This window comes from Moschus berezovskii, chromosome 15 (assembly GCF_049115385.1).
Source record: "Moschus berezovskii isolate FMDL1 chromosome 15, NW_MosBer_1.0, whole genome shotgun sequence".
NCBI lineage: Eukaryota > Metazoa > Chordata > Mammalia > Artiodactyla > Moschidae > Moschus > Moschus berezovskii.
The window spans coordinates 8093432-8117676 of NC_142474.1; the positions used below are offsets into that span (position 1 = coordinate 8093432).

The 24245-nt window shown below is 45.9% G+C and overlaps 1 protein-coding gene across 4 annotated transcripts in view; it reads right to left on the minus strand.

Moving 5' to 3' along the window:
* The window catches only part of EYA2 (EYA transcriptional coactivator and phosphatase 2), a 265824-nt gene that overhangs the window by 197893 nt on the left and 43686 nt on the right, over positions 1-24245 (minus strand). The window contains exon 1 of one of the 4 annotated variants that reach the window (XM_055438530.2): positions 18008-19644. The exons of the other annotated variants lie outside the window; for them this stretch is intronic. The gene's annotated coding sequence lies outside the window, so the exon portion shown is untranslated. Of the gene's footprint in view, positions 1-18007; positions 19645-24245 lie in introns of those variants that run through there. 4 annotated transcript variants of the gene reach the window in all.

Here is a 24245-nt window from a genome sequence, read left to right on the forward strand (position 1 = left end):
ACTTTGCGACCCCAAGGACTGTAGCTGCCAAACTCCTCTGGGATTTTCCAGGCAAGAATACTGGAGTGGGTTGCCGTTTCCTCCTCCAGGGGATCTTCCCGACCCAGGGATCAAACTTGCATCTCCTGCATTGCAGGCGAATTTCTTACCACTGGGCCATCGGGGAAGCCCTAGCATCCAGCACAAGTCACTGAAATTGGCACTACACAGTCAGTGGATATTGAATATTGAATACCTCCCTCTGCCCATCTTCCAACCCCACCAACCAACTCATGGCCAGTCTGGCTTTGTTTTCATCCATCTCCTTCCTCTTTCATGGTGCTTGGAAGCAAATCCCAGCCAAAATGTCCTTTCACCCTACAGCCTCACAGCATTATGACAAGAATCAGGTAGGTACCATTTATCAGTAGCTTTTTTAAACTTCTTTTTTTTTTTTTACAAAATAAAAACAAATTGGGTATGATAAAAGAGTTGATTAAAGCAACATATAATGGAAAAGGATGAGGTCCTCCATAGTTTCACTGGTCTGTACTAATTATCCTTCACAGTTTGAGGTAAGCCATGGTAGAATTTGTTAGGTGATCCCCAGAATTATTCCTCTCTCCCCTTCTTTTATAATCAAGGAATCTGTGATTCCAGGCATGGCATACAGGCACCAGAATGAATATCCCAGCCTTCCTTGTGGTGAGGCTGAGGTTATGAGACTAAACTATGGTCGGGATGGAATCAAAAGTGATGCATGCAACACTTTAAAGGTCCTTTAAAAAGTGGAGTGAAACTCCCCTTTTCTCCCATTCTTACTTGTGAGGTTTCGATGTGATAGAGAGTCATCTTGGACCACAAGGAAAACGACAGCATTTTAAGGATGACATAAAAAGATGAAAGGAGTCTGGGCCTCTGATGACCTTACAGAAAACCAATATATTTATCTTATATAAATATGCATATATATTTATCTATATCAGCTCAGAGTTTTACATAAAAGACAAATAAACTTCTAGCATATTTATGCCACCATGATTTCAGTTCTCTGTTACACAGAACCAAATCTCTGTCTGTCCTGTCTGTCTGTGTTGTATGCTGTGCTGAGTCATGTCCAACTCTTCGTGATTCCATGGACTGCACGCTCCTCTGTCCATGGAATTTCCCAGGCAAGAACACTGGAGCAGGTTGCCATTTCTACCCGAAAGGATCTCCCTGACCCAGGGACTGAACCTGTGTCTCCGGTGTCTCCTGAACTGGCAGTCAGATTCTTTACCACTAGCGCCACCTGGGAAGCCTGTCTGCCTGTCTACACCTATTTATTACGTATCTCCTACCAGATTTCTTTCAATGCGTTTATGTATGCATGTGTGTGTGTATATGTGTAGCAACTTTTACTATGTGGAATCCCAACATACACAAAAATACCCAGACTCAGCTAATGAGCCTCCCTCTGCCCAGCACCCAACCTCAACAACCAACTCATGGCCAATCCAGCGTTGCTTTCATCCACCTCCTTCCTCATTCATAGTACCTGGAAGCAAATCCCAGCCAAAATATACTTTCATCTTGAGAAATTTCATCTGTAAATATTATCTGTAAGTGAATCTCTGAAAAAACCCAAAATCTTTTTTCAAAAACACAGACATAAAAAAAGAGAAGAAAACACAGACATAATACTATTATGCCTAGAAAATTCCTTAATATTACTAAAGCAGATTTTAGTTTATTTTAACCAAAAATACTATGTAAAAAACGTACTGTGGGCAATTTTCAACATAACCACATGCAGCATGCACATGCACACAGAACCACCTAATTCTCAATATGAAACACCCAGTAGTTCATAGAAATGGTGTACAAAAGTTTATTTAATCATTCCCCAATCTATGGACTCTCATGTTCATTTCATTTTTTTTTTTTTTTTGCCATTTTAATCAGTGAAGCAATGGACCTTTACTGATCTCAGGATTTCTCAGCTTGGGCACTTTTAAGATTTTGGGCTGGATGACTCTTTTCTGTGTGGAGTTGGCCTGTGGACTGTAGGCTTTTTCACAGCATCCCTGGTCCTCATCCTAACTTGATAACAGCAGCATTTCCCTCTCCAAGTCGGACCAACCAGAGCTGTCTCTAGGCACTGCCAAACATCCCCTGGGGCCCTGGTCACAAACCATGACTCTAAACATTTACATATACACTTAAGCAAGTAGACAGCCCTCATTTCCACAGTGGAGGCCAGCTGAGAAATGAAAACGAGTTTGCAAAATGGTGGCCACTTGAGAAAAACATCAGTTCATACTCACGCTGGATTGTACTCACTATCGTTAGGATCAGATGGAAGAACACGATATACATTTTATAAAAAGAGTGTAGGGATGGGAACGTCATCCTAACTCACAGTCCTGTTTTCTTCCAGTGGTTGGATTAGGTTTCAGGGACAGGTGTGACCCTCTGCATCCTTTTTTTCCTTACATATAATAAGAAGTTGTATTATAATGGTGTTTGTACAAAAGAGGAAAGGACTTCCAAATTCTACACGGATCCTAAACCCAACAGCTTGAAGCACACCCCCTCTGCTGAGATTTGCCCCTGGCAAGATTTAATATGCAGCCAGAAGCTGCTGGGGAAAAATCAAAGGGCTAAAGTGTGTCTTGTGGGGCTGAAATAGTCAGTGAGTGAAAGTCGCTCAGTCGTGTCCTACTCTTTGCAATCCCAAGGACTATACAGTCCATGGAATTGTCCAGGCCAGAATACTGGAGTGGGTAGCCTTTCCCTTCTCCAGGGGATCTTCCCAACTCAGGGATCGAACCTAGGTCTCCCGAATTGCAGGCGGATTCTTTTACCATTTGAGCTACCAGGGAAGCACAAGAGTACTGGAGTCTGTAGCCTATCCCTTCTCCAGTGGATCTTCCCGACCCAGGAACTGAACTGGGGTCGCCTGTTTTGCAGATGGATTCTTTACCAGCTGAGCTACCAGGGAAGCCCCAAATAAGCCACAGAAGTAACTAAAGCAGGTTTGAGGCTCTGGAGTTAGGCTGGTCCAGCTGGTGATTCTTCCGCTCATAGCAGCACTAAAGAATCCTCAGGATCTACAATTCCTGGGATGGTTAAAACACAGCTATAGCAAAAACAATCCTAAAGGAAACCAGCCCTAAATATTCATTGGAAGGACTGATGCTGAAGCTCCAATAAGAAGCTGAAGCTTCAATACTTTGGCTTCCTTATGCGAAGACCTGACTCATTGGAAAAGACCCTGATGCTGGGAAAGATTGAGGGCAGGAGGAGAAGGGGGAGAGAGAGAGGAAGAGATGGTTGGATGGCATTACCGACTCGAGGGACCTGAGTTTGAGCAAGCTCCGGGAGATGGTGATAGACAGGGAAGCCTGGTGTGCTGCAGTCCATGGGGTCGCAGAGAGTCGGACACAACTTAGCGACTGAATGACAATTGCAAAAACAAACTAAAAATTTTAAAAAAAGAAAAAGAAAAAACAAATACAAAGAAAGACATTTAAAAGAACAGTTTTGTAGATATTCACAAGGGCTGAAGTCACGTATTCATTCAGTAAATGCGGTGAGCACCTACTGTGGGACAGATTGAAGCCCCAGGAGTCCACTGGGGGCAGGGGCAGGACAGACAACGGCACCCCGATTCCCAGAACCAACGTTCTGGTAGACTTCACTCTGGACCGTGGAATTCATTCTTACTAGTACAATCCAGCTAGCCCTTCCTGTTAGCTGAAGACAGGACAGAGCGACATCTAAGCCAAATCTTCACACTGAGAAAGAGCTCACTGTACACCATGCGCTATGTTAGTTGCTTTCCATATACTGGCTCATTTAATCCTCAAAGTAAAGAAGATCAATATGGTAGCCCCCTGCCCCGACCCCGGCCACCATTTTGCAGAAGAGGAAACTGAGGGCCAGAAAGATTAAACAGCCTGCACAAAGAGCCGCCCAGGTGACTGGCACTAAAACATCTTGTATTCTTTCTTTTTTTTCCCCTGGCCACGCCCAGTGACATGCAGGATCTTAGTTTTCCAACCAAGGATCAAACCCATGCCTCTTGCATTGGGAACGTGGAGTCTGAACCACTGGCCCACCAGGGAAGCCCAGTGAAACATTTTTTAGAGGAGAGGTTCTTAGAGGGCAGGGGGTGATTTTGTCCCGCAGGGGCCACTTGGCAATTCCTGGACACATTTTTGGTTGTCACAACTGCAGGAGGGTACTACTGGGAGAGTAGAGTTCAGGGAGGCTGTTAAATATCCTACAAGGCACAGGACGCCCCCACAACAAAGAATCAAATGTCCCAAGTGCCACAGAGAAAGCCTGTTTTAGAACGATGTTATTCTGTGGGGAAAAATTAACTTTGCAAATGAACACATTAGAAAAACGGAGAGGCAGAAACGAATGGTGGTTAAAACAGCCCAAAAACCTGAGTGTGAATTCTGGCTTTACCTGTACACCCTGGATAAGAGAGATGCTGAGAGGATGATGTGAGATAAAGTGCTGCAAAAAATGCCTGGCATGTAGTAAGCGGCAGGTAAATGTTTGCTCACTCCACACAGGGCACCTCACAGGAAACTCGTTATCGCAGTTCATGAGGTGTCTGTCAACGGTGGCCCAGGAGGGTCAAGAATGTCAAGGACTCACACACACACACACACACACACACACTAGGTCAGCACATCTCTTGGCCTCTCCTGTGGGCAGAAGATGCCACAAGCCACAGGTCCGAGCAACACAACTTAGGATGACCTATCCAGAGGAGGCAGGAGGGGGAAAGGGGCATTCAGCCCTTCATTTTATCTCAGAGGACCATCTGTAGCAGCATGGTCCAGCAGACATGGCCTCAGGTCTCATCAGTCAGAACTGGCTCATGGCACAGGGGCTTAGTCTAGTCATCCTTCACCCCTTTGACCTGAGCGCAAGGCCAACAAGATTGGGGGTCTGTCGGTCCAGAAGAGGAGCAATGGCTACTGGCTGAGCCACCCACACAGGCTATCCTGGAGGAATCCAGTACACCAGCCAAGCCGAACTTCTCGACACGCAGAATAACTAGAAGATGCGGCTGCCCCTCCAAGCGCCGGCTGTCATTTAGTAGTGCAGCCTCACCTGCACCAGACAAACGCTGGCCACTTCAGGGGACTCTGCCACTCTCTCCCATCACGTCCCTCACCACTCTACCCTCTAGCAACACTGGTATTTCACCCTTTGCCCCTTAAAAGCAGCAAGCTCCTTGCTACCTTGAGTTCTATGCGCAGCTATTACCTCTGCCCTGGATGCTCGCCCCACCCACCCCCACCTTTAGGATTCTGCATGAATGTCACAATGTCACTGCCTCCATGAAGCCTTCCCTGACCACCACCACCCACCCTTACTGGATTAGTTTTCACTGAACCGTGCACTTTTTGATCAAGGCGTTTATTATCATTGTAACGAACAGTTCGCTGAAAATTTAGTTGTATGATGCTTCCCTTTCCTGTTATGTTGTACATAGCAGCCGTGAGCCAGGTGTGACTCTTGAGCACCAGAAATGTGGCTATGTTAAACACACCCTGATCTCCAAGACTTAATACCAAAAAAATGTAAAACGATGCATCAATAATTGTAAAAGTATTGCTTATATATTGAAATACTAGTTTTTTATATAAAGTTGTTGTTCAGTGGCTCACTCATGTTCAACTCTTTGCGACCCCACGGACTGCAGTACACCAGGCTCCCTTGTCCATCACCATCTCCTGGACCTTGCCCAAACTCTTGTCCACTGAGTCAATGATGCCATCCAACCACCTCATCCTCCTGCACTCAATCTTTCCCAGCATCAGTCTTTTCCAATGAGTCGGCCCTTTGCATCAGGTGGCCAAAGTATTGGAGCTTCAGCTTCAGCGTCAGTCCTTCCAATGAATATTGAGAGTTGATTTCCTTTGGGATTGACTGGTTTGATTGGTTTTTGATACATTCAGTTCAGTTCAGTTCAGTCGCTCAATCGTGTCTGACTCTCTGCGACCCCATGAATCACAGCACGCCAGGCCTCCTTGTCCATCACCAACTCCCGGAGTTCACTCAAACTCATGTCCATCGAGTCGGTGATGCTATCCAGCCATCTCATTCTCTGTCGTCCCCTTCTCCTCCCGCCCCCAACCTTTCCCAGCATCAGAGTCTTTTCCAGTGAGTCAACTCGTCACATGAGGTGGCCAAAGTATTGGAGTTTCAGCTTTAGCATCAGTCCTTCCAATGAACACCCAGGACTGATCTCCTTTAGAATGGACTGCTTGGATCTCCGTGCAGTCCAAGGGACTCTCAAGAGTCTTCTCCAACACCACAGTTCAAAAGCATCAATTCTTCGGCACTCAGCTTTCTTCACAGTCCAACTCTCACATCCATACATGACCACTGGAAAAACCATAGCCTTGACTAGACGGACCTTTGTTGGCAAAGTAATGTCTCTGCTTTTTAATATACTATCTAGGTTGGTCATAACTTTCCTTCCAAGGAGTAAGCGTCTTTTAATTTCATGGCTGCAGTTAGCATCTGCAGTGATTTTGGAACCCCCAAAAATAAAGTCTGACACCGTTTCCACTGTTACCCCGTCTATTTCCCATGAAGTGATGGGACCAGATGCCATGATCTTCATTTTCTGAATGTTGAGCTTCGAGCCAAACTTTTCACTCTCCTCTTTCACTTTCATCAAAAGGCTTTTGAGTTCCTCTTCACTTTCTGCCATAAGGGTGGTGTCATCTGCATATCTGAGGTTACTGATATTTCTCCCAGCAATCTTGATTCCAGCTGGTGCTTCTTCCAGCCCAGCATTCCTCATGATGTACTCTGCATGTAAGTTAAATAAGCAGGGTGACAATATACAGCCTTGACGTACTCCTTTTCCTATTTGGAACCAGTCTGTTGTTCCATGTACAGTTCTGATTGTTGCTTCCTGACCTGCATACAGGTTTCTCAAGAGGCAGGGCAGGTGGTCTGCTATTCCCATCTCTTTCAGAATTTTCCACAGTTGATTGTGATCCACACAGTCAAAGGCTTTGGCATAGTCAATGAAGCAGAAATAGATGTTTTTCTGGAACTCTCTTGCTTTCTCCATGATCCAGAGGATGTTGGCAATTTGATCTCTGGTGCCTCTGCCTTTTCTAAAACCTGCTTGAACATCTGGGAGTTCACGGTTCACATATTGCTGAAGCCTGGCTTGGAGAATTTTGAGCATGACTTTACTAGCGTGTGAGATGAGTACAATTGTGCGGTAGTTTGAGCATTCTTTGGCATTGCCTTTCTTTGGGATTGGAATGAAGACTGACTTTTTCCAGTCCTGTGGCCACTGCTGAGTTTTCCAAATTTGCTGGCATATTGAGTGCAGCACTTTCACACTTTTGATACATTAGGTAAAATAAAAATATACTATTAATTTCACTTATTTCTTATCTTTTAATGTGGCTACTAAGGAACTTCAAGTTACACGTGTGGTTTGTGTTTTTCACTTAGCTTACATTTCTATTGGATGGTGCGGCTTGAGCCCTAATAAGTTCCATGAGAATAGAGACCATAACTAGATTGTTCCTTATTTAGCCCAAGTGCTTAGGACAGCTGGCGCAGAATATGTGCTGAATAAACATCTGCTGAGTGAACGGATGAGTGAGCAAACTTGAGAGCCTGTAAGAGGCCGCAGGGTTCATACCCTGGTTGTCAAGAAGAGCTTGTATATTGCATTTTAAAGTTCTTCGAATGTTTACCAGGTGCTATATCCACGAAATTACAGTTCGTTCATCTGCTTAGTCTTGGATAACACGGGCGCCAGCTTTCAGCCGGTTCCCCTGCTTCTTTAGCTGATTCCACAGCCCAAGAAAAGATAAGACTTGAGAGAAACATCCACAGCAGCCTGGCAGCCAGAGAACCCCACAAAAGCCAAGAGATGGTGGCTTGGGGAGTCTGTCAACCTTGACCAGACAAACACGTTCTAGAAAGGGCCACTTGAACTTGCAGGGGACGGCACGGTGGACAGAAGCCAAGGCGGGCAAGGCTGTGCCAACAGCAGGGAAGCCAAGAGGCCACGACCAAGTGTCTGAGAGGCTGAACGAGCCTGGGCCTGAACCAGCCAGGTGGGGTCATCTGTCTCCGTCCTACGCCAAGGAAAACAGTTCTCCGAGATGAGACAGGAAGGAGGCGGCTGACCAGGTCAGACTTGGGAGCGGCCCAGGCCACGTGGCCCCTGGGGGCTGTGAGCCTGCAGCGCTCTCTGAGGCTGCCCCTTCCCAAGTCCCTCCTGGGCCTGACGCTCTAATTTAGGTCCACTGTTGGTGGAGAGAAGAGATTAAGGGTTTGAGGGAGCAGAAGAGAAATAAACCTTGGTGTCTTGGCTTCTTTTAAACCAGGCTTTATGTGCTTAGGAGCGAGCTGGCTACAATGAGCTTGAGCCCTGATCCTGGCCCTGGTGCTTGTATTCCTGTTTGAATAGTAGCACTGACAGCTCACACTTGGAAAGGGGTCACCGCTGCAGGCCAGACTCGGTTCTAAGTCCTCACCAATGAGGGTCTAAATGAGAGCTAACGCTGGTCCCACATGTCAGCAACCCAGAGGGCCAGCCGCAGAGGTGGGCTGAGCCCTGGCAGTTGGTACTGCCATTCTGTTCACTAGTTACATGGGTTTGAACCCCAGCTGTACTGCTGATTTGCTCTATCACTTTACAATAGTACCAACAGCTATTTAGCTATCACTCACCAAACTCTAGCCAGCCACTGCTCCACATGTATTACTCACTGAATATATCGCTCACTGAATCCTCATGAGAGCCCTCAGCTATTACTCAAACTCAGGCACGTTGGCTCCCCTGGCCCCTCTGCTGATGCTGGCATTGCACCACCTGGTTGGAATCCCAGCTATGCAACTTGATCATAGCTGTGACCTTATCCTCTTGGGGCCTCAGTTTCTTCATCTACAAAATGGGAATGAACAATAATAGTACCTACCAATGGGTTGTTATGAGGGTAGTAAATGAGCTAATACTTGAAAGTGTTTAGCAGAGTGTCTGGCAAAGAAGTGTTCAAAGAAGAGCCCTAGGTCCGTAATGCAAGCATTACCTGAGCCTCAGGAAAGGTGACAAGTTGGGGTCAAGGCTCCCGAGGGAAGGCTGGGAGGCAGAATCTCAAACTCAACCTTCTAACCCGCCGGCCCTTCCACTCCCCTGGCACTTCTTGGGGGTACCTGCATCTCTTCGACAGCTACCTGCAGGCCCTCTGCGCCCTGGACACCCCTCAGGTTTCATCTTCGCTTCTTGATGGCCCAGCCCAGCAGCCCCCGGGGACACCTCCCAGCCTCCACAGCCTACCTCCCTGAATCCCTTCTCCACGCTCCTTGGGTAGGATTTTAACATAAATCTGACCTTGTCGTGCCACTACTAAAGCCTCTGATGACTCCCCATTGCCCTTGGGCTCAGCTCCAGGCTTTCACAGGACGAAGAACACTGGCTTTCAAACTCTTTGAGACGCACAGTAAGGAACACATTTTTCAATGCCGTGCAGGGTACACCTTTATAAAACTTGAAATAAAAGTCTCGAGAAACCACACTGACCTCACGGGCAACACACATGAAAATTTTCTATTCTATTCTTTGTCTCTCCACCACCCAGTGCCAGCTGTGACCCACTAAACTGATTTCACGACCAACCGAGGCATTCAGACTTGCAGTCTGAACAGCGGTGGTTTCAGAACTCTCAGGCCCAGGCCTTGGCGGCCCTTCAAACTCATCCCTCCCCACCCTCTCCTGGCAGCCTGAGCTCTGGATCATACGCCCTCTTGCCACCGGGCCTTTGAATATGCTGTTTTCTCTTCCTGATTGTTCATCTGGCTTAGCCAAAGGCCACCTCCTTAGGGAAGCTGCCTGCCCACCCCAAGAACGTTGTCTCACCATCGCCTGTGACCCGCCTTCAGGCTCTCCTGAACCTTAGAGCCACCCTGAGTGTTGTTTTTCTTTTTTAAACTAACGTCTAGTCCTGACTTCACATCAACTGAATCAGGCATTTCTGTGGGGTAAAGCCTGAATATCAGGATTTAAAAAAATTCCCCAGTGAGTATGGAGAACCCCTGGGAGTAGAAGTTAGCTTGTTTTATTTCCTCTAGAGCACTTAGGATGACCTGAACTAGTAGCTTATGTATTTGCTTATTTATTTGCTTGTCTGGGATTAAATGAAGCGAGGGAAAAGAGTCTCAGATTTCTTTACATTCCTCTGCTTTCCCTGGGGCCGAGGAGGTGCCTGCACATGTGTTGCTTCACTAATCTTAAAGTAAGAAACGTGATGGAGATGAGAAGTCAGCTCTGAAGGCACCTCCACAACACCTTTTAGGATGTGGGTTTTCTTTCCAGTAGCTGCCAAAAAGATCAACTTGTTTAAAACTACAACATATGCCCCAAATCTAGCAGGCTGTGGGGGTCCCACAGCTTGGATGTTTGGATGGTGATCAGAGAAGGCCTGAGAACAACGATTGGCAAATGTTTTCTCTAAAGGGCCAGAGAGTAAACCTTTTAGGTTGTGTGTCACATCATCTCTGCTGCAACTGGTCAACTCTACCACTGTAGCTGGAAAGCAGCTCCATGTCAATGAATGGGCATGGCTGTGTCTCAATAAAATTTTATTTATAAAAACAGGCTGTGGGTAGGATCTGGTCCTTGAGACACTGTTTGCCCACCTCTGCACCAGAGCATAGGGCTTAAGAGCTAGACCACTGAAGCCCAGCTGCGGGACCTTGGACAAGTAATTTGACCTCTACATACCTCAGTTCTCTATGGGAATTATAAAGGAATCGAGTTCATAGGGTGGTTGGGAGCATCAAATAAATGAACGCACACGAAGTGCTCCAGGGAGTACTTGGCACTCGGTAAACACATCAGTAAATCTGAGCTACTATCTGGAAGGGGAAGGTCCTGAGATTAAATCCCAGCGACTTCTCTTACTAGGTTTGTCCCTGGGGCCACGGAGACTCTCAACCTTCATTTTCTCAGCTGTAAAATGGGGTAATAATAGTGTCCATCTCCAGGGTTGCTGTGATATGAAACGAGCGTGCGCATGCCAAGTACTTTGACAAGTGCATAGCAAGTGCTCAACAGCCCAAGTCAATACTAGCACTTTCCAGAATGATACCCATAGAAACATTTAACAAATCAGAGCAAACCTTGGGCACATTACAACCTTGGCTATGAGCACAGGCTGCTGACCTGGTCTGTATCTGGTACGTGTGGCCACAGGGGCCCCTTTAAACATTGTTTTCTAGGAAACCCTTTCCGCACAACTCCTTCCTGAGGTTTCAAAGGCAAAGAAAAACACAGGGCAGGCAGTTCCCACATTCTCTGGCACCATCCCTCTGCCGGAGCTCCTGCTGACTTCAATGGGATGGGATGCTTGGAAACTTTCAGAAAGGAGACACCCCTGATGGCAGCCGGGTTCTGGGTTCTGTAAGTGGACAGTTGGGGAGGGAGGGTAAGACAGTCTTCATTCTCTGACAGGTTTATATGCCAAAGTGGGGGCAGTTGAAGGGAGATGTGTGTGTGCGTGTGTGCACACGTGTGTGTCTTGGGCATACAAGGAGCAGAGTGCTGCAGGAGGGAAAGGGCTCTATCAGGGAGAGGAGTGAAGTTCTGCAGAGGCACAGCGCCTCCCAAGGACTACCTAAAGCAGCGATGGGGGCCGTTTTGCCTTCAGGAGAACTTGGGCAATGTCTGGACATTTTTGGCCATCACAACTGGGGAAGAAGTGCTACTGGCATTAGGTGGGTAGCAGCCAGGGATGCTACTAAACATCCTACGATGCACAGGACAGTTCTCCACAAGAATTATCCGGCTCAGAATGTGTATAATGCCACGGTCGAGAAACTCTGAGCTAAGGAAAAGGATTTTACTGTCTACAGTGATGGATGCAAATGCAATTAGAAAGGTCTTCAGAACCTAAAATATAGCACAAACAAACCTATCTACGAAACAGAAACAGACTCCCAGGCTTGTGGTTGCCAAGGGGGAAGGTGTGGGGAACCAATGGGCTGGGAATCTGGGGTTGGTAGAAGCCAACTATTACTTATAGAATGGATAAACAACATGGCCCCATGGTATTGTTGCTCAGTTGCTCAGCTGTGTTTGACTGTGTAGCACAGGCAACAATATCCAATATCCTGGGATAAACCATAATGGAAAAGAATATAAAAAAGAATGTACACATATGTATACAACTCAGTCACTTTGCTGCACAGCAGAAATTAACACAGCCTGTAAATCAACCTGTTAAATCAACCCTGTTGTTTAGTCACTAAGTTGTGTCCTATTCTTTCGCGACACCATGGACTGTAGCCCACCAGGCTCCTCTTTCCATGGGATCTCCCAGTCAAGAACACTGGAATGGGTTGCCATTTCCTTCTCCAGGGGATCTTCCTGACCCAGGGACTGAACCCAAGTCTTCTGCAATGGCAGGCGTTTCTTTACCACTGAGTCACCAGGGAAAATTTGTAAATCAACTATAGTTCATTTACAAAAAGGTCTTTGTGACTCAGTTGGATCCATTTTCACATATTTACTCATTCAACACTTATTTCCTAAGCATCTACTATGTGTTGGAATAAATGGGTTCCCTCGTGGGAATGCTTCCCCTGCCCCTTTCATAATCTTCATGGGATTCTCAAGGCAAGGATGCTGAAGTGGTTTGCCATTTCCTTCTCCAGTGGACCATGTTTTGTCAGAACTCTCCAACTTTTGTATGTAGGTCAAGAAGCAACAATTAGAACCGCACATGGAACAACAGAATGGTTCAAAATTAGGAAAGGAGTACGTCAAGGCTGTATATTGTCATTCTGCTTATTTAACTTACATGCAGAATACATCACTTGAAATGCTAGGCTGGATGAATTACAAACTGGAATCAAGATTGCTGGGATAAATAACAATAACCTCAGATATGTAGATGATACCACTCTAATGGTAGAAAACAAAGAGGAATTAAAGAGCCTCTTTAGCATCAGTCCTTCCAATGAACACCCAGGATTGATCTCCTTTAGAATGGACTGGTTGGATCTCCTTGCAGTCCAAGGGACTCTCAAGAGTCTTCTCCAGCACCACAGTTCAAAAGCATCAATTCTTCGACGATCAGCTTTCTTCACAGTCCAACTCTCACATCCATACATGACCACTGGAAAAACCATAGCCTTGACTAGACGGACCTTGGTTGGCAAAGTAATGTCTCTGCTTTTTAATATACTATCTAGGTTGGTCATAACTTTCCTTCCAAGGAGTAAGCATCTTTTAATTTCATGGCTGCAATCAGCGTCTGCAGTGATTTTGGAGCCCAAAAAACTAAAGTCTGACACTGTTTCCACTGTTTTCCCATCTATTTCCCATGAAGTGATGGGACCAGATGCCATGATCTTCATTTTCTGAATGTTGAGCTTCAAGCCAAACTTTTCACTCTCCTCTTTCACTTTCATCAAGAGGCTTTTTAGTTCCTCTTCACTGTCTCCCATAAGGGTGGTGTCATCTGCATATCTGAGGTTATCGATATTTCTCCCAGCAATTTTGATTCCAGCTCATGCTTCTTCCAGCCCAGTGTTCCTCATGATGTACTCTGCATATAAGTTAAATAAGCAAGGTGGCAATATACAGCCTTGACGTACTCCTTTTCCTATTTGGAACCAGTCTGTTGTTCCATGTACAGTTCTGACTCTGATGCTGGGAAGGATTAGGGGCGGGAGGAGAAGAGGACGACAGAGAATGAGATGGCTGGATGGCATCACCGACTCTATGGACATGAGTTTGAGTGAACTCCGGGAGTTGGTGATGGACAGGGAGGCCTGGCATGCTCTGATTCATGGGGTCACAAAGAGTCGGACATGACTGAGCGACTGAACTGAACTGAACTGAACTGAAAGAGCCTCTTGATGAAGGTGAAAGAGAAGAGTGAAAAAGCTGGCTTAAAATTCAACATTCAGAAAACTAAGATCAGGCATCTGGTCCCATCACTTCATGGCAAATAGATGGGCAACAAATGGGAACAGTGACTTTATTTTCTTGGGCTCCAAAAGAAAATGGTGACTGCAGCCATGAAATTAAAAGATGCTAGCTCCTTGGAAGAAAAGCTATGGCAAACCTAGACAGTGTATTAAAAAGGAGAGACACTGCTTTGCCAACAAAGGTCTGTCTAGTCAAAGCTGTGATTTTTCCAGTTGTCATGTATGGATGTGAGCGTTGGACCATAAAGAAGGCTGAGCACTGAAGAATTGATGCTTTTGAACTATGGCACTAGGGCAGACTCTTGAGAGCCCCTTGGACTGCAAGGAGATCAAACCAGTCAATCCTAATGGAAATCACTTGTGAATATTCATTGGCAGGACTGAGGCTGAAGATGAAGCTCCAATAGTTTGGCCACCTGATGCAAGGTGCCGACTTACTGGAAAAGACCCTGATGCTGGGTAAGACTGAGGGCAAGAGGAGAAGTGGGTGATACAGGATAAGATGGTTGGATGGCATCATTGACTCAATGGATATGAGTTTGGGCAAACTCTGGCAGAGAGTGAGGACAGGGAAGCCTGGCGTGCTGCAGTCCATGTCACAAAGAGTCGGACATGACTGAGCGATTGAACAAGCATAGGAATGTTATCTTTTATTCCTATAATGCTACTACCTTCACAGCTTAACTGTCAGTGGAAAACTCTATGTTCATGGTTTTCTAATAATTATAGAAAATATGGGCTTAGATTCACCAAATATCATGAAGTTTTATGGCAACCAGGCATGTTTTGGCTCCCAGCCTAACTCATCTCCTAAACAAATGATTGGAAGTTGGCAAGAAATGAAGTTGACTTGGCTGCACACTTGAATTGGTCTCTTCAGGGGACAGGAGGGCCCATGGAGAATGTTGGGCAAAGAAACAATTTTGGAAAACCCTACCCAGGCAGTATCTTGGTGGGTGGCGTGGAGGGAGGTGTAGGGACAGGTAAGCAGGCTGGTTTTGTAAACAAAAGTTCTAGCTTAGGCAAAAGACACCAAAGTTACAGCTAAGGGTGTGATGATGAGGAAAAATGTTAGGGTGGATCCAGAGCTATTTCTGAGCCACTTGGACAAATGCTTAGGGATGGATGCAACTGGATACAAGAAGGGAGGAACTGGGAGAAGGCCAGTGAGAATTCGGAGTTTTCAGCATGAACCACGGGTGGACAGTGGAGTTCACAGCCAAGAGGAGGAAATTTGGTAGGAGAGAGCAGGGAATTTGGTTTGGGACATGCTACAAATTGAGGTGCTTAGGCATTTTATTCCTAAAAGATCCTTAGAAAACTTCCCAGTGTATTACTTTTGTATATTAGGTCTTGAGAGCATTACACTGTCAGAACAGTACCAAGCCCAGGTGTTCATTGAAAGGACTGATGTTGAAGCTGAAACTCCAATACTTTGGCCACCTGGTGTGAAGAGCTGACTCATTTGAAACGATCCTGATGCTGGGAAAGATTGAGGGCAGGAGGAGAAGGAGACAACAGAGGATGAGATGGTTGGATGGCATCACTGACTCAGTGGACATGGGTTTGGGTAGACTCTGGCAGGTGGCGAAGGATAGGGAGGCCTGGCGTGCTGCGGTTCATGGGGTCACAAAGAGTCGGACATGACTGAGCGACTGACCTGAACTGAACAAATTTATAATCATCAAGGTAGCAGCAGCAGCACCTCTTGAGTGCTGGCTCCATACCGAGCCAGACTGTAACTGCTTAGTCAGGTCACTGAGTTCTTAGGGCAGAGATGCTTACATGGTTCCCGAAATCCAGCTTTTCTCTCTTCTGCACAGACCTCGACTACTTCCAAGCCTCCCGTGCCATTACTGCGGTGGTTGTTCAGTCGCTCGAGCATGTCCTCCTCTCTGTGACCGCATGGACTCTAGTCCACCAGGCTCCTTTGTCCATGGGGTTTTTCAGGAAAGAACACTGGAGTGGGTTGCCATTTCCTTCTCCAGAGAATCTTCCTGACCCAGAGATCAAACCTATATCCACCTGCATTGGCCACCAGGGAAGTCCCTGCAGTTGGCTGCAGTCAACGACTGAGCTCTGGCTGATAAACCATGAGCAGAAATGTGTGTAATTGATAGGCCTGGCTGGTAGACTGTTCCCTCTTCTTTTTTATCCGTCTGCTGATGGGACTAGCCTCTGACGCACTAAAGTGGGCAGAGCTCCACAACAGAGGGGCCTGGGTCTTTAGGGGGCCACAGGCAGGATACCAATCCACCAGGAACACCGTTACTGGTCTTTAAATGAGCCAGAAATTCATCGTGATTGTGTTAAGCCCACAGACTATAGGATTTATTTGTTATAGCAGCTAGCATTACCTAGACCAATACAGACAGTCTATCTACTACATGAAATTTTACACAGCCATTGAAAATAAGAGTGATATCAACTGCCTTAAAGGCAATTCCATGAATATCATTGACCAAAAAAAAAAAAAAAAAAGATGCTAAACATGTGTAATACATTATTTCAAAATAATCAGCAATTCCTCCTGTTTCTTCTCAACCCTCAAAATTGAAAAAATAAAATACCCAAGTAAACCCAAAGCTAAATCCATGTGTTTAGGAACACAAGAGTATGAAGAAAAATGCAGAGGACTACAAAGTCAGGGATTGGCAAACTGTGGTCTGGAGGCCAAATCTGGTTACCACTACCTGCTGTGCAAATAGTCTTATTGAAGTAGAGCCATGCGCCTTGATTCACATCTCTCTACGCTTGCTTTCAAGCTACACTGATGACAGGGTTGAATAGCTGCAGTGAAGACTGTGTAAATAGTTACTATCTGGACCTCCACAGAAAGCTTGCTGGTCTTTGTACTGGTGAGCCAACAGAGGAAGGGAAAGGATTATGCCGTATCTGCCAATGAACTGATAGTGTCTGATATGGAAAACTCATCCACCATACAAAAGTAGAAGGCAGGAAGTTGTGGTGTGCAAAGTCCAATCTCATTTTTGTAAAAAACAAAACTATATGACTTCATATGATGGTTTGCACACACATTAAAACACATCTGCAAGGGTACACACCCAACAATTATGAGCGGTCCTGTTAAGAGGAAACCTGGGAATTTATGATGAGCCTGTTAATTACTTCTGTAATTAAAAATAAAATCAATACAAGAAAAAAGTCACAAGAAACTTGAACCTCAAAGATCATAACGGTTGTTGGTGAAGCAGAAATTGTGGAGGACAATTCTCATACCTCCTTAGACTCTCTAAATGCCAGGCCGGGGCTGGCTGGCAACACAGCTGTTGTTCAGTTGCTAAGGTGTATCTGACTCCTTGCGATCCCACGGGCTGCAGTGCACCAGGCTCCCCTGTCCTTCACTACCTCCTGGAGTTTGCTCACATTCCTGTCCACTGAGTTGGTGATGCTGTGCAACCATCTCTCACAGTAGATGCTCATTAAAAGTGTGCTTACTCAGGACTTTCCTGAAGGTCCCGTAGTTAAGACTGTGCTTCCAATGCAGGGGTGCAGGTGTGCTCCCTGGCCAGGGCACTAGACCCCACACCCCACGTGGCTTGGCCAAAACAAAACAAACAAACAAAAGCAAGTGTACGGACAGCATGAGCCAAGTGTTGGAGAAAATGAGTAATCTAACAAGAGGCTGAAAAGAGGAGAAGAGAGAAGGAAACCCCACCTCTTTCTGCTCACTCAGCAGAGCCTGGAAATCAACCCAGGACTAGGACGCACTGACGTCTTGTTCTGACCTTGGGAATAACCAAAGGTATGGCACTGCTTCCTCCCACCCCAAAAGCAAGGCAAACAAGCAAACAAAAAACCTAGAATAAGTGGTCTGTTAAAAATGTTCGGCCCGCAGACCACACCAGTTCATCACACACGCCTCATTGTAAGAACTGTCATCAGAGCTTGTTTCCCTTTGGGTCAAGGTCAAGGTCAAGGGCGACGCGAACTACAGCTCTGCTCAGGGAGGACACGGTGGCTCTGGATGCTTCCTGCTGTTTGAGGGACCACACATTTTAAGAGTCCTTCCGTCACTCACCAGTTCAAGGAAGGAGCCTCTGCTTTGTTATTGCTGCTTTAACACAGGTCACTCATCAGCATGGTATTTCTGGAAAGAGGCAGCATAAAAATCATATTAATGTGTTCTCTCCGAGGGAGCTAGCTGCCTGGAGCCTGTTTGCTATGCAAATCTTTTGTCCATAAACCACAAGTTCAAAATGAGTTGGAATTTAGAGAGAAACACAGCTGTGTGGGTTGTGAGGTTGTGCCTTTACCATAAGCTCCTGAGTTTACTGATTATTCTCCTCTCTCCCTCCCTCTGCTCCTTCCTCTCTCCTCCAAGTCCCCTTCCTGCCATCTCTCTTCTTCCCTCCTTCCACAAATACTTATTGAACTTCGCCAATGTGCCACATGCCAAGCATTGTTCTAGAGTTTGGAGATGGAACAGTAACCAAAACAAAGTCCCAGCCCTCCAGGAGCTGACATTCTAGTGGGAGAGACAGACAGTCAAAGGAGTACACATGACTATTCCAGACAAGGTGACCAGGGGAGGCTTCTCGGAGGAGGTGACATTTGAACAGACACTTGATGTGGCTTGACAAGCGATGTGAAGAGACAGGGATGAGCAACTGGGCAGAGCAGCATATGCAAAGGTCCTGAGGTGGAATTAAGCCAGGTGTGTCTGAAAACCAGAAAGAATAACAGAGCAGCTGCAGTGTGGTGAGTGAGAGAAATGGGGACAGGAGAACACAGCCAAGAAGTAGCTAGGGGCCAGATCACACCAGGGACTTGTCGGTCTTGGTGAGGCTGAATATACTCGGAATTCACTGGAAGGTTCTGAACAAGGAAGACATGATCTTTCCTAATAGGAGTTTCTTTATTCCAACTTATTAATGTAACCCAAGCTTACCTCTCAAAGGAATTTTGGAAGCCATAGAAAAGAAAAAAGGAGGAGAAATGGCACCTGTGATGCCACCCGTGATCTTAGCATCTTCTCAACCAGGATGATCGCACTCCCCATGGGGGACTTGGCAATAACTAGAGTCACTTTCGGTTGTTACAACTGGGACACGGTTGTGGTGGCTGCACTGTGGATAGAGGCCAGGGATGCTACGAAACATCCTACAACGCATGGGACATCCCCACCACAAGTAAGTGTTACTACGTCCAAGGTGGAAAAGTCCTGTTCCAAGCCAATGTTTTGGGACATTTACCCTGCTCCCAAGTCCACTTGTTCTTATATTCATTTATTTTTTAATATAGTTGAGCTCCTTCTATGTTGCTGCTGCTCTTTCTACCAACCATGAAAACATAACTGTTTCCCAAGATCTTTTTTTTTCCCAAACACTATCTATGACAGTACCAAATTCCTTAGGGTCGGATGTCATAACTGGGTTAACCTAGTGTGGAGGTTATGGACACGGCCTGTGGGACTCTCCTACTAGTTAGGTGAGCTTGGGGAGTTACTGAGCCCTGGGACCTCAGTTTTTCCATCTGTAACATGAGCTTAATGTGAAACCTGTCCCAGAGGATCATCATGAAGATGAAATGAATTAGTATATGTAAAGCATCAAACAGTGGCACATTACTAAGTCGCAGAGAAACATTAAGCTATTAAGATTACTCAACTAACTCTCTTTCACATTTTCCAAGCTTTTTTTTGGTTTTGTTTTATATTTTACTTTTTGGCCACACCATGTGGCAAGTGGGATGTTAGTTCCCTGACCAGGGATCGAACCCATGTCTCCTGCCTTGGAGCATGGCATCTCAACCACTGGACCGCCAGAAAAGTTTCCCCAAGTTGTAATATTAGAAATAATGGTAAAACTTTATTTAATGTGAAAACGTTTCAAAAAATAGAGTTCCGGAACTTCAAACATCTGGTCTCTTAGTGTAGGATGATACCTGAAAATCGAGTTACATGAGTTACAAAGCTGAAATAGAACGAAATGGAGGTACAGATGAAGTCCCATTTTCTGTGTGTTTAGATACAGCGTGACTCCTTTACCCTCACTCCTCTGGAGAAACGCCTTGGGTTCTGCATCTTCAACTAACTAGGGGTGCATCTTCTTCTATACATGTCTGAGGATTCCCTGCCTCTATGCCAGTGGCTTTGACCTGGAGTGAGGGCCTTAGAGAGTGAGTGTGGATACCGCGGGCCCCAAGGGATCAGCAGGCTGGACTGGCAGGACTCAGCCACATAGTGTGGAAGCTGAGCTCCAGGTAGCAGCTTGGGGCAGGGGGCAGCTGTAGTGGAGGCTGGGCTTCGCTTTTTCTCGGCACACAGCCTCTCCGTGACCCACCATCACCTTCAAACAAGCATGCGTTGACAATCATCTCAATTACTGAGTGCCTGCTCTGTGCCAGGCACTACGCAGTCACAGTTGATAAAAACACGTGCTCCGGGACCAGACTACTGGGTGCACACCGGATCCAGCACTCACTGAGCACAGGCCACTCAGCTTCTCTGTGTCACGCTGTCCCCGTGTGGTGTACGCATGTTACGATAGTGGCTCCTTCATAGGGAATGCTGTAAAGATTCAATAATTGATGTAAATACCCGAGGACAGCGTGTGACCCTTGGGGAGCTGTCAGGAAGTGGCAAATATTACTATGACCGCATTTGAACTTCTGGGCAACTCTTAGCTTCCATTCTGCAGATGCAGAACTAAGGGGCGCAGAGGTTGAGACCCTTGCCCAAAGCCACATGGTGAATAAATGATGCAGTCGAGGCTGCAATCAAAGCAATTTGCTTCGGGACTTCCCTGGTGGTCCAGTGATGAATAATCTGCCTTCCAAAGCAGGGGACGCAGGTTAGATCCCTGGTCAGGGAACTAAGATTCCACCTGCTGTGGGGCAACTAAGCCAACGCACCACAACTCCTGAACCCACGTGCTCTGGAGCCCAAGCGTCACAACTAGAGAATCCCACACACTGCAAGGAAGACCCGGTGCATCCAAAAAAAAGTAACTTGTTTCACCATTTACCTCTGTCCCATACATTGACAAAGGCACTCAAGTCTTAAAATAGGTATCAACCTAACATTTGAACAAAAGTATCAACCGTTCGAACCAATCTTAGCAGTCTGTTCATTCAGTAAATATTTACAGGCTTCCCTGGTGGCTCAGTGGATAAGAATCCTCCTGCCAATGCAGGAGACATGACTTCAATCCTTGATCCAGGAAGATCCCACATGCTGTGGAATGACTAAGCCCGTGTGCCCCAACTCCTGTGCTCTATAGCAGGGAGATGCAACGCCTGGAGCCAGCATCCTAGATCCTTGCTCCATGGCAAGAGAAGCCCATGAACCACAGCCAGAGAGGTTTCCACTCACCGCAACTAGAGAAGAGCCCATGCAGCAATGAAGACCCAGCTGGACAAAAGTAAATATTTACTAAGCATCTGCTATGTGCCTGACAGGATGTGGGGATGGAGATACCTCTACCATCTAGCTCTACATGCAGTCTGAAGATTAAGCCCCCAAAATGGAAAATAAAATCAAGAGGCAGAAAGCACATGGAATCCTGATTGCCTCACCTGAACCCTGAACCAGCTATACCTGAATGCAGATCTAACCCTGAACTCTCAGTCGTTGACCCTATGAAGTCCCTTTACTCACTAAGTCAGTCTTAATTGGGTTTTCTATCACATGTAACTTGTCTTGACTATGAGAGTAGGTTTAGTCCAACTTATACTTGGGACAGTTTCTAAAGCATTAAATCCATCCCACTCCTCCAATTTCTCCCTTTATTTCAGATCTTTCCATAAAAAGAAATCGGTCATCTATGTTTTTGGTAATGCCTTGTGGAGTGCATTATAGTACATTTCCACACTAACCCTTAACCCCTTAAAAATAAGAGTCTCATATGCCAACTGCAATTTAAAACCCTGTCTTTGAGATAACTAATATGGTAATGTGCTGTTCATCAAATAGGTCAGGTGTGTCTTTTGGCTAGTACTATTGCACCCCACTCCAGTACTCTTGCCTGGAAAATCCCATGGATGGAGGAGCCTGGTAGGCTGCAGTCCATGGGGTCGCTAAGAGTCGGACACGACTGAGCGACTTCACTTTCACTTTTCACTTTCATGCATTGGAGAAGGAAATGGCAACCCACTCCAGTGTTCTTGCCTGGAGAATCCCAGGGACAGCGGAGCCTGGTTGGCTGCCGTCTACGGGGTCACACAGAGTCGGACACGACTGAAGTGACATAACAGCAGCAGTAGCATGCCTCTTTATCCTATTTAAAGTTATAGACACATGAGTTACTTTGACCAAAGAAATGTTAAAGGAAATGATGATGGACCCTTCTGGACAGAGGCTTAGAGAACCAGTGTATGATGTTCTATAGCTTCAGAGTCACCATAAACCGAGGAGGGACGCAGAACAAAAACAGCAAACAAATACCTGTTGATTTATAGTCACTCAGATTTTAGGCTATTTATTACTATAGCAGAGTCAAGCCTACTTTGACTGATATTAATAGAAAATATAAGCACGTACTGCATGCAGTAAGAGTCAGTATTGCTTACTGAGACTTTTATTTATACATGTACTTTATGCATTCATGCTGACGCTGAAGCTCCAATACTTTGGCCACCTGATGCAAAGAGCTGACTCATTGGAAAAGACCATGATGCTGGGAAAGATTGAAGGCAGGAGGAGAAGGGGACGACAGAGGATGAGATGGTTGGATGGCATCATCAACTCAATGGACAAGAGTTTGAGCAAGCTCTGGGAGACAGTAGAGGACAGGGAAGCCTGGTGTGCTGCAGTCTATGGGATCACAAAAAGTCAGACATGACTTAAGTGACTGAACAAAATCCTGTGTGGTGGTAGTGCTGGTGGGAGGCATGTCTTCCCTGTGCACATGTGGGAATTTTTCTTTCTTATGTCATTCAGTTCAGTTCAGTCGCTCAGTCATGTCCGACTCTCCGCGACCCCATGAATCACAGCACGCCAGGCCTCCCTGTCTATCACCAACTCCCGGAGTTCACTCAAACTCATGTCCACAGAGTCGGTGATGCCATCCAGCCATCTCATTCTCGGTCGTCCCCTTCTCCTCCCGCCCCCAACCAAGATCATAATAAATACATTTCTTACTGAGAATCATGGTCAAAAGTTTTTAGAGGCAATACTATGGAACTTTGGAAAAAACTTAGGGTCCAGATCTAGTCCTGGAGGACTAGACAGGAGAACTTGCAGGGGAAAGGTCTAAGAAGTTAAGTTTATTTATTTTAAAATATTTTGACCGTACCCTCATGTGGGACCTGAGTCATGGGACCTTAATTCCCTGACCAAAGATTGAAGTCACACCCCCTGCATTAGAAGGTAGAGTCTTAACCACTGGACCACTGGGGAAGTCCCATAAGAAGTTATGTTTAGAGGAATTGGTTTCAATACTCTTCATGTACATGAAAAGAAATGATGTTTTCCAGCTCTTCTCCATCTTTCTAGAGCAGGGGTCAGCAAACATTTTCTGTGAAGGGCTATATATTAAATATTTCAGGCTTTGGAGGCCTAGAGGTCTCTGTCACAACTACTCAACACTGCCTGTGTAGGGCGAAGGCAGTCACAGACCATACAGAAGTGAGTGGGCATGACTGTGTGTTCCAATAAAACTTTATTGACAAAATAGTTATCTGGCCAGATTTGGCCTATGGGCTGCAGTTTGCTGGCCCCTGCTCCAGGGGATCAAATAAAGAGATAGAAACAGGTTGAAATGGAAGGACTTATATTTGAGATCCACAGAACTAAAGATGAGTTTCTATTAGAAGAACAAGAACCTCATCATCTACATTAGGATTCAGTAAGAGTCGGACACGACTGAGCAACTGAACTGAACTGAAGCTCCTACCCCTGGGCCAAATTCTAGCTGCCTTCTGTTTTCATAAAATTTTGTTAGTTTAGCTGTTGTCTATGGCTGCTGTCATGTGATGGCAGTTAAAACTGAATAGTTGCAAAAGAGACCATTGGACCGCAAAGCCCAAAATATTTATTATCTGGCTCTTTACAAAAAACGTTTGCCGATTCTTGGCTATAAGTATGCCCAGGCTTATGTTCAAACAATGGTGTTTGGAGGCTTAGGGTGGACTCAGAGCCATCTCCAGAAAAGTCCTTAGAACAAAGGGAGCCCCAAACAGAACAATATTTTTAATACATTAAATAGGGCAAAAGCCAAAAACGAATCAAAGTAACCTCTGGCCCTGCACCCTGGAGAGATTTCGACCGCAGTGACGCTCAAGAAATGAGTTCACAGCTAAGACGTGCTCCGTAAATG